We start from the raw sequence: 8,711 nt of genomic DNA, 5'->3' as shown, positions 1-8,711 counted from the left end.
TGTGAATCTCTCAGCCTTTGACATGTAGAAAACAGATAATGATTCATGCAGGATTTTCACCTTCTTTCAAAACTTTATTGATTTCATTTAATTTATTGAAGGGTTAGTATCAGATTTCATCCCTTATTTGAAGGGCTTTCCACTACATTCACTGAGGGGAAAAACCATAATTTTATACCTCCACCAGGCCCCATGTTTTAGCCATTCCAATACTGCATTATGAGCACTATGAGATTTATCAGGTTTACATGTACACATTTAACGCATGTAATTTTATGCTTGTGATTCAGTCAATACTTCTACACCTTCTTCCAATGGAATTACTGTGATCTAAGAAACCTCATACACAATTTAGGGTCAATGTCAGACCTCAGGGTAGAGTGACATTGGAGTCTGTGCAAAAACCAAATGAATCCAAATTTAGATCCTTTCTAGATACCTTCTTCAGAGTTCAAGAGAGAATTTATTAGTCATATTGAACATTTAAAAGTTTAGGCAGAACTTAGCTTGCTTGCAGTTTATAGTAAGCAGTTAATATATTGTCAACTAATGCCTAAAGCGCCTATAAATACACATTAAATATATGAATCTAAATCACCACTACAAATACACTGGACAGATGGGTACCTGGATTATAAATAAGTCTGCTAAAATATCACCCTTTCTAAGTCTTTCATAGCATTTTTATCATAAATATGTATCATTCTATTCTTATTATGAAATCAAGTCACCTAAGACTTCTACAGAAAAAGGTTTTGTTAGTTTAGTTCCAGTTAGTTATCAGAAAATAATAAAATCGAATACCTATAAAATTCTTGCCATTATTGTTTTAGTTTTTCTGACAGGCTTTAGATGTGAGATTTTGGTATACAATAATTCTAACTCCTCCGTCGTCTGGGAAATATAAAGTGATTTAACTGTATTTGTATATCCTTTCTGGCAAATAAATCATGTTGTGCATTTTTATTGTGTGGAACTAGAATGATGTTATTATTCATCTTGTCTTAGATTCTCTGACATTTTTTCTACCATATAAAATGATGCTTTTAAAATAATTTTTAAAAAATTACCATCAATTGTCTTTGTGGCAGGAACCTATATAAATTGATTTATGGAAATTGTAGATATTTCCTTACAGAATATATCTGACCTTTACTTGTCATTGCTTCAGATAATATTTTATTGTTGTTTCTTGTTCCCTTGCAAGAGTGAGAAATGATATTTTTTAAAGTAAAGAAAAATGTCAAGGTAAGAGGCTGACGGCAATACGGCAATATATCTTAAACTTCTTTCTTTTTGACCCTGGGTTATCACAGCCCTATTTTTAAGACAAGAGTTTGAAAAACTAGCCCATGCTACTTCAAATAGAAAATTTATTGTCAGTTTAATTCCTATGCATCTGTTTGAAACACAGATTTAATTGTTAGTGCCTAAATTTAATTAACGAATTAAATGCCCTGAATTGTCTGGAGCAATACGAACAGGCATTTAGGCATTTACAGATTTACATATTTGAGCAAGAAAAATGCACAGCTATTAAATACTTATATGATACACATACACCTTAAATGTTGTATTTAAAATATGAATATTGAACCCGTTAGCACACTCAAAGGAAATATCAGAGGAAGTAGTCATTGTGTACATTTACACATCCTGACCCTAACCCTAGTCTATCATACTCAAGTTTGATTCTAAGAAGAGAGAACAAATTATAAAGAACAGTATGTGTCTAGGCATGGTGGCTTGTGCCTGCAATCTCAGCCACTGAGGAGTCAAAGGGGAGAAGACTGCTTCGACTAGGAGTTCAAGACTGCAGAGAGTTTTGATTGTGCCAGTGCACTCCAGCCTGGGGAATAGAGAAAGACTTTGTCTCTAACAACAGTAACAAAAAGATATAAAAAATAAAAATGAACAATATGTGGAATATACCCATATTCACAGAAATGTATATCTGGGAATAAATAATCTAATTCTGCTTGTTTACATATTTTACCCTTATCATTTTATAAAATCACATCCTCAGACATAGGAATTGTCAATATAAATTAATGTTGTTAAACAGATACTATCAGAAATTGATTTTTTTTTTTTTTGACAGAGTATAATTACGCCACCCAGGCTGCAGTGCAATGGCACAATCTCGACTCATTGAAACGTCTGCCTCTCGTGTTCAAGTGATTCTCTTGCCTCAGCCTCCCAAGTAGCTAGGATTACAGGAGCATGCTGTCAAGTCCAGCTAATTCTTTTTCTTCTTGTATTTTAGTAGAGATGGGGTTTCACCGTGTTGTCCAGGCTGGTCTTGAACTCCTGATCTCAGGCAATCCACCCACCTCAGCCTCCCAAAGTGATAAGACACCACTCTCAGACCCAGAAATTGAATTCTTATTAAAACAAGGAAACTAATAAACTAACAAAACAGGTAAAGCTCCCTTGTCCCCCTGGCAGGGAGTGTGCTGGGGGGCTGGCTCACAATTTCAGTGCCCTGCTGTTCAAACCTACAGGGGGAGCATGCAGATGGGCAGGTTGTGGGGCTCCAACCCCAGGGCAGCATGTAGGGGTGAATGCTTATAGCTCCTGAAGCCGCAGTGTGCCTGTGTTACAATGCGCTCTTCCAGTTTTGCCATTTGTAGGTGACTTGTGTTAATCAGTCCACTTAGACCCTGTGCTTTATTGCAAAAATGGAGGGATAATTGTATCCTGGGTTTTGCCTTGGTGTACTGAAAAAATTGGATCACATGTGGGCTTGGAGAATGAGTGCGAAATTTCAGTAAATGATGGAAGTAGCTCTCAGCAGATGGATAGGGAGCCAGAAGGGGGATAGAGTGGGAAGGTCATTTTCCCCTGGAGTCCAGCTGCTGCAGCTTGACTCTCCTCCAACCACCCAGGCCAGATACCCCTCGGCATTCAGGTCGTTCTGCAGGTCGATGGCCTGCAGTGTCTGCTGGTGCCTGTCAGTGTGTTCTTCTGCTCTTCTCAACATCCAGTTGCCTGTGTGCTCTTCTGCTGGTGTGGTCCTCTCAACACCCAGCCACCTGTGTCTGTGCCTGCTAGAGTCTCAGCATTTTTTATAGGTACAGGATGGGGGCATGGTGGGCCAGGGTGGTCTTGGGAAATGCAACATTTGAGCATAAAAACAGAAATGATTGAATATCCTTTATTTATTTCTCTTGCCTGATTGCCCTGGCCAGCACTTCCAATACTGTGCCTGGAATTGGTTCCTTCTGGTGGGTTCTTGGTCTCACTGACTTCAAGAATGAAGCCGCAGACCCTCGCAGTGAGTGTTATAGTTCTTAAAGATGGTGTGTGCGGAGTTTGTTCCTTCAGATGTGCCTGGAGTTTCTTCCTTCTGGTGGGTTTGTGGTATCTCTTGACTTCAGGAGTGAAGCTACAGACCTTTGCAGTGAGTGTTACAACTCTTAAAGGTGGCACATCTGGAGTTCCTTCCAATGGGTTCGTGGTCTCACTTGACTTCAGGAGTGAAGCTACAGACCTTTGCAGTGAGTGTTACAGCTCATAAAGGTAGTGTGCACCCAAAGAGTGAGCAGCAGCAAGATTTACTGTGAAAAGCGAAAGAACACAGCTTCCACAGCATGGAAGGGGAACTGAGTGGGTTGCCACTGCTGGCTTGGGTGGCCAGCTTTTATTCCCATGTCCTGATGATTGATCCATTTTACAGAGTGCTGACTGGTCCATTTTACAGAGTGCTGATTGGTGAGTTTTTACAGTGTGTTGATTGGTGTGTTTACAAACCTTTAGTTAGACACAGAGCACTGATTGGTGTGTTTTTACAGAGGGCTGATTGGTGCGTTTACAATCCTTTCGCTAGACAGAAAAGTTATCCAAGTTCCCACCCAACCCAGAAACCCAGTCAACTTTACCTCTCAATCCCCACTCTAAACAGAGGGGGGGAATTGGGCGATGACTACTCTAGCTACTTCTTGCTGGATAGGGGTGAAGAAGGGGCCCTGCAGTTGTAGTGTCCTCCAGAGGGGAATTCTTTAGGCCAGCGAAAGGGCCAGTGGATTGGTGCAGGGGTCTTTGGTAGAAGTTGTTAGTTGAGCTCATTTGGGGTTCCATTCGTAAGACTGTCTGAAGCTTGATGGCCTCAATCCCAGAGGAAACAAATTTGACAAGGAGGTTAAAAATACAGGGCCCAAAGGTGAGTAAAAGCAAGATGGCTGCCACAGGACCTAGAAAGGGGAGAAGCCATGTTGCCCAACTCCAGAGGTTGGTATAAGAGTTTGAAAGGCATTGTCTGATTTCAGATACCTTTTCCTGTCAATGCCGGATGGTATCTCATACTATCCTTCACTGGTTAGTGTAAAAGCAACACTCTTCCCCTGAGAAGGTACAGAGTCTTCCTTTCTCAGCAGTGAGGAGGTCTAGGCCTCGGTGGTTTTGGAGAGTCACTGCTGCCAAAGAGTCTATTTGGGATTGTAGAGTAAAGATAGATTTCGTTATTTCTTGCAAACTGTCTGAGAAATCCTTTGAGAGTGTGTGGTAGTGGGATAATGAAGTAGATAAACTGGCTGTTCTGGTTCCTGTAGCAGCAGCCATTCCTAACCCTATAAGTAGGGGTATTAGTTGTATGGCTCTGCACTGACAGACTTGAGCTTTGAAGGGTACTGATAGGGTCTGATTTCCTGGGGCATTGTTAATGTTGGGACTTAGAAAGAGTAAGGTGCAGGTGCCTGTCCAGTTAGTGGGGAGGCAGATATAGGTCGACATTCCACATAGGAAGAATGTAGCTTGGCTGGGTAGGCAGAACTGGTTGTGCATGTTAAAAAGGTGTGTGAGTGTGCTGTTTTCATTTTCCCATACTCCTAGAGTACTTACAAAGGTAGCTCTGGTGAGCAGCTGGAAAGGGGTGTTGGGAGCAAACTGAGTAGCTCCCTGTGTTCTATTTTCCCGTTGGAGGAAAAAAAAAAAAAGAAAAAAAAGAAAAATTGTATCTACTAGGAACTGTTTGAGAGAGTGATTGAAAGAGGGGATGAGAAGTCATTAACTAGTGTTGGGAACACTGCTACAGGGAGTTCAGGGGTGAATGGTCATACAGGGAGTATGTTTGCCATTACAGAACATGGACTGTTTGTTAAGCAAGTAGGAGGTGATGATTTGGGGGGCCACTGAGAAGCAGACAAGCCATCTGAATGGAGCTGTTTGGGTCACTCAGAAGTTTCAATGAACAGTTGGGTCTTGAAGTTGTAGGATGTAATTACACAGATGGGGTAGAAGATGCCCCAGGGGCAGGGCTGATAACAGGTTGCACTGGATGGATAAAGGGGCTTGAAAATTTAAGATGGTATTCATAGTTACAGGGCCGTGTATGGAATTTTCATTGCTTGTGTAATAGGTGAGGTTGGAAATGTAAGAATGTAAAAGCTGAATTGCACATCCTGTTAGGGTATTATTGGTCCTATCAGAGATGGGGAAGTCAGCTAATGATTGCATATTTAGAAGTCAGAAAGGGTCCTTTCCTTCATAACAAGAATGGTAGGTTAAGTTGGTAAAGACCCAATTTTTTGAAGGAATAGGAGTGACAATATAAGCAGAGGTTGATAGAGAGATGAAAATCCAACAGTCATCTGCCAGGGAAGGATTGGACTGGTTTAACAGAGAGTGGGTTAAGTTGAGAGTCTTGTGGAGGTAATTAGGAGCTAGTGGAATGGGAGGGGTGATTGTATGAGGTATCCAAGGAAGCAGGAGGGATAGATAGGCAAAGAGTAAATAGGAAGGTAAAGAGGGTGCTCTGGAAGATTAGATCATTATATGCAGGCCGAGTTAAAGGTAGGAGTAAATTGCTGTCAGAAGGAAGATAGAAAGGAGGTTGATGTGATTAGGATTTACATCCCAGCAGGAGCTACAGTATGTAGTCCTATTGCAAAGAGTATAGTTTGTATGCTGCTTAACAATATGATGAAATAGTAAAAGGATTCCATTAAAGGGGCAAGGAGAGGTGTTAAAGATAAGGATTATGTAGGTGTTCACTTATCTTTTTTAAGTAGGAAGCAGTTTTTCTTCAGAATCAGTGGTGAGAGTCTTTTTTAGGCTGGGATGTTTCTTTCCAAAATAGGAGATGCAAGTCCTCTAGCAGTTCGCAGGTGTATCGAGGCTGGTCGGCCTGATCTTGGGACTCCTGAGCTGATGGTCCCGCAGGTTCCTCAGGGGGTGTCCAAAATTTAACTCAGGTGTGGTGAATCCAAGATTCCACTCCTGCCACCTTAACTGCAGTGGAAGTAGAGAGGATTACTGATTATCGTCCTTCCCACAAAGAGTCCATAGATGGGGAGGTAGAGGAGAGAGATTTGACCAACTGGTTGAAATCAATCTGGTTGATCTCCTGGTAGATCTCCTGGTTGAAACAACTCTGTTCCCTTTCCTCTGTGACATCATTCAGGTAGGTTTTTAAGGTTTTGTTGATATTCTGCCAAAGAAGTTATATCTTTGACCAAGTTGGCCATTTCCTGATCAAGTAGGAGGTGATTTTTGAGAAAATGTCGTTCATACAGCATTTCATATGGACTGAGCCCCATTTTGTGAGGAGAATTTTGGATTCTCAACAAGGTCATGGGCAAAAGAGTAGGCCATAGGAGGTGAATTTCTTGTGTTAGTTTCCTTAAGTGCCTCTTGAGTGTTTCATTTGCCTTCTTGACCTTCCCTGAGGATTGTGGCCTCCAGGCACAGTGAAGGTGATATTGTATCCCTAGCCCCCTGGAAATTCCCTGAGTTATAGTGGCTTTAAAAGCCTGACCATTGTCACTCTGTAAGCTTTGGGGAAGCCCAAATCTAGGAATTATTTCATGAGTTAAGACTTTAATCACTCCTGAGTCTTCTCTGTCTTGCAGGGGAAAGCTTCTGTCCAATTTGTAAGGGTATCAACACAGACCAACAAGTATGGAAATCCCTTTGACTTAGGCATATGGGTGAAGTCTAACTGCTACTCCTCTCGAAGATAGTAGCCTATTCTTTGCTCCCCCAAAGGGGCCTTATGATGGACCAAGGGATTATTCTTTGGCACACCTCACAGGTTTTGACTACCTGTCAGATGGTCCGGAGGAAATTTGGCCCTGTGATGAGTGTTTTCAATACCCATATGAAACGTTTCATGGAGGGTTTTAAGTATTTTCCACTGGCTGGCTGCAGGTATAAGTACTTTTCCTTTTTCTGTCATTAACCACCCCAAGGGGAGAAAACTATGCCCCCGTGAAAGTCCCCAATCTGTTTCAGTTGGGGAATACTGGAGCTTAATCTCTTGGAGGGGGTTGTTCCATACTAAGGTCCTTCCATAGGTATTTCTTATGGGAGGTTCTGCCTGGCAGCAATTTTGGCCTTAGCATCTGTCCGATGGTTTCCTTCTGCCTTTTCTCCTTCATCTTTCTGATGGCTCTGGCAGTGTAAGACTGCCACCTCTTTGGGTTTTTACACTGTGTGCAATAACTCCATAATTTCCTTGTGGTATTTCATGGGGGTTCCCCTAGAGGTTAGGAACTCCCTTTCTTTCCATATTGCAGCATGGACTTGTAGGATTAGATAAGCATACTTACTATCTGTATACACATTTATTCTTTTTCCCTTTCCCAGTTCTAAGGCTAGGGTAAGTGCCACTAGTTCTGCTAACTGGGCGCTTGTCCCCAGGGGAAGAGGCTTACTTTCAAGTACAGTTATATCACTAGCTATGACATAACCTGCCCTTCATATACCATTCTCCACAAATGAACTTCCATCAGTATATAGATTAAGGTCAAAATTAGCTCATGGGACTTCTAAGAGATCATCTTTGGCGGCATAAGTCCAGACAATAATTTGTTGACAGTCATGCTCAATTGGTTCCCAATCCTCTGGGAGAAAAATGGCAGGGTTGAGGGTCACATACGTACATATTTGAAGCATTGGTCCCTCAAGGAGTAGTGTTTGATTTCTAAGTAGGCAGTTGTCTGATAGCCATAAACTTCCTTTGGCATCTAGTATGCCATTTACACCATGAGTAGTCCAGATAGTGAGATCCTTTCCTTGTATTATTTTGATAGCCTCTGACACTAAGATGGCCACTGCTGAAACTACCCATAAATAGTGAGGCCAGCCTTTTGCTACAACATCAATTTCCTTACTTAGGTATGCCATTGGTTGTGGGATTGTGCCACAAGTCTGAGTAAGAACTCCAAGAGCTATCCCTGCTCTCTCAGTGACATATAAAGAGAAATTTTGTCCTATGGGAAGGTTTAAAGCTGGAGCTTGTACTAGGGCCTGCCTTAAGGTTTTGAAGGCTATTTCTTCCCCTGGTTCCCATTCTACTAGATGAATATTTGCCCTCTGGGTCTCCCTGATTAAAGTATAGAGTGGACTAGCCATCTCGCTGTATCTGGGGATCCATAGTCAGCAAAAGCTGGTGATTACCACAACTGTTTTAAAGTCTTAGAATGGTGATAATCCAATATAGGCTCTATTCATTCCTTGCTGAGGGCCCTGGTCCCTCTGGCTAAGATTAGGCCTAGATATTTGACCTGCTGTAGGCAAAACTGGGCCTTCGAACTAAACTCCTTGTACTCTTGATTAGCTAGAAAGTTCAAGAGCCCTAGAGTAGCCTGCTGGCATGAGGCTTCCGAACTGGTAGCCAAAAGTAAATCATCCACATACTGAAGGACCAGAGTGCCTGGACTTGAGAAGGAGCCTGGATCTTGGGCCAGTGCCTGATCAAACAGATGAGGGCT

Source organism: Chlorocebus sabaeus, chromosome 27 (assembly GCF_047675955.1).
Source record: "Chlorocebus sabaeus isolate Y175 chromosome 27, mChlSab1.0.hap1, whole genome shotgun sequence".
NCBI classification, from domain to species: domain Eukaryota; kingdom Metazoa; phylum Chordata; class Mammalia; order Primates; family Cercopithecidae; genus Chlorocebus; species Chlorocebus sabaeus.
This window is presented reverse-complemented; position numbering follows the sequence as displayed.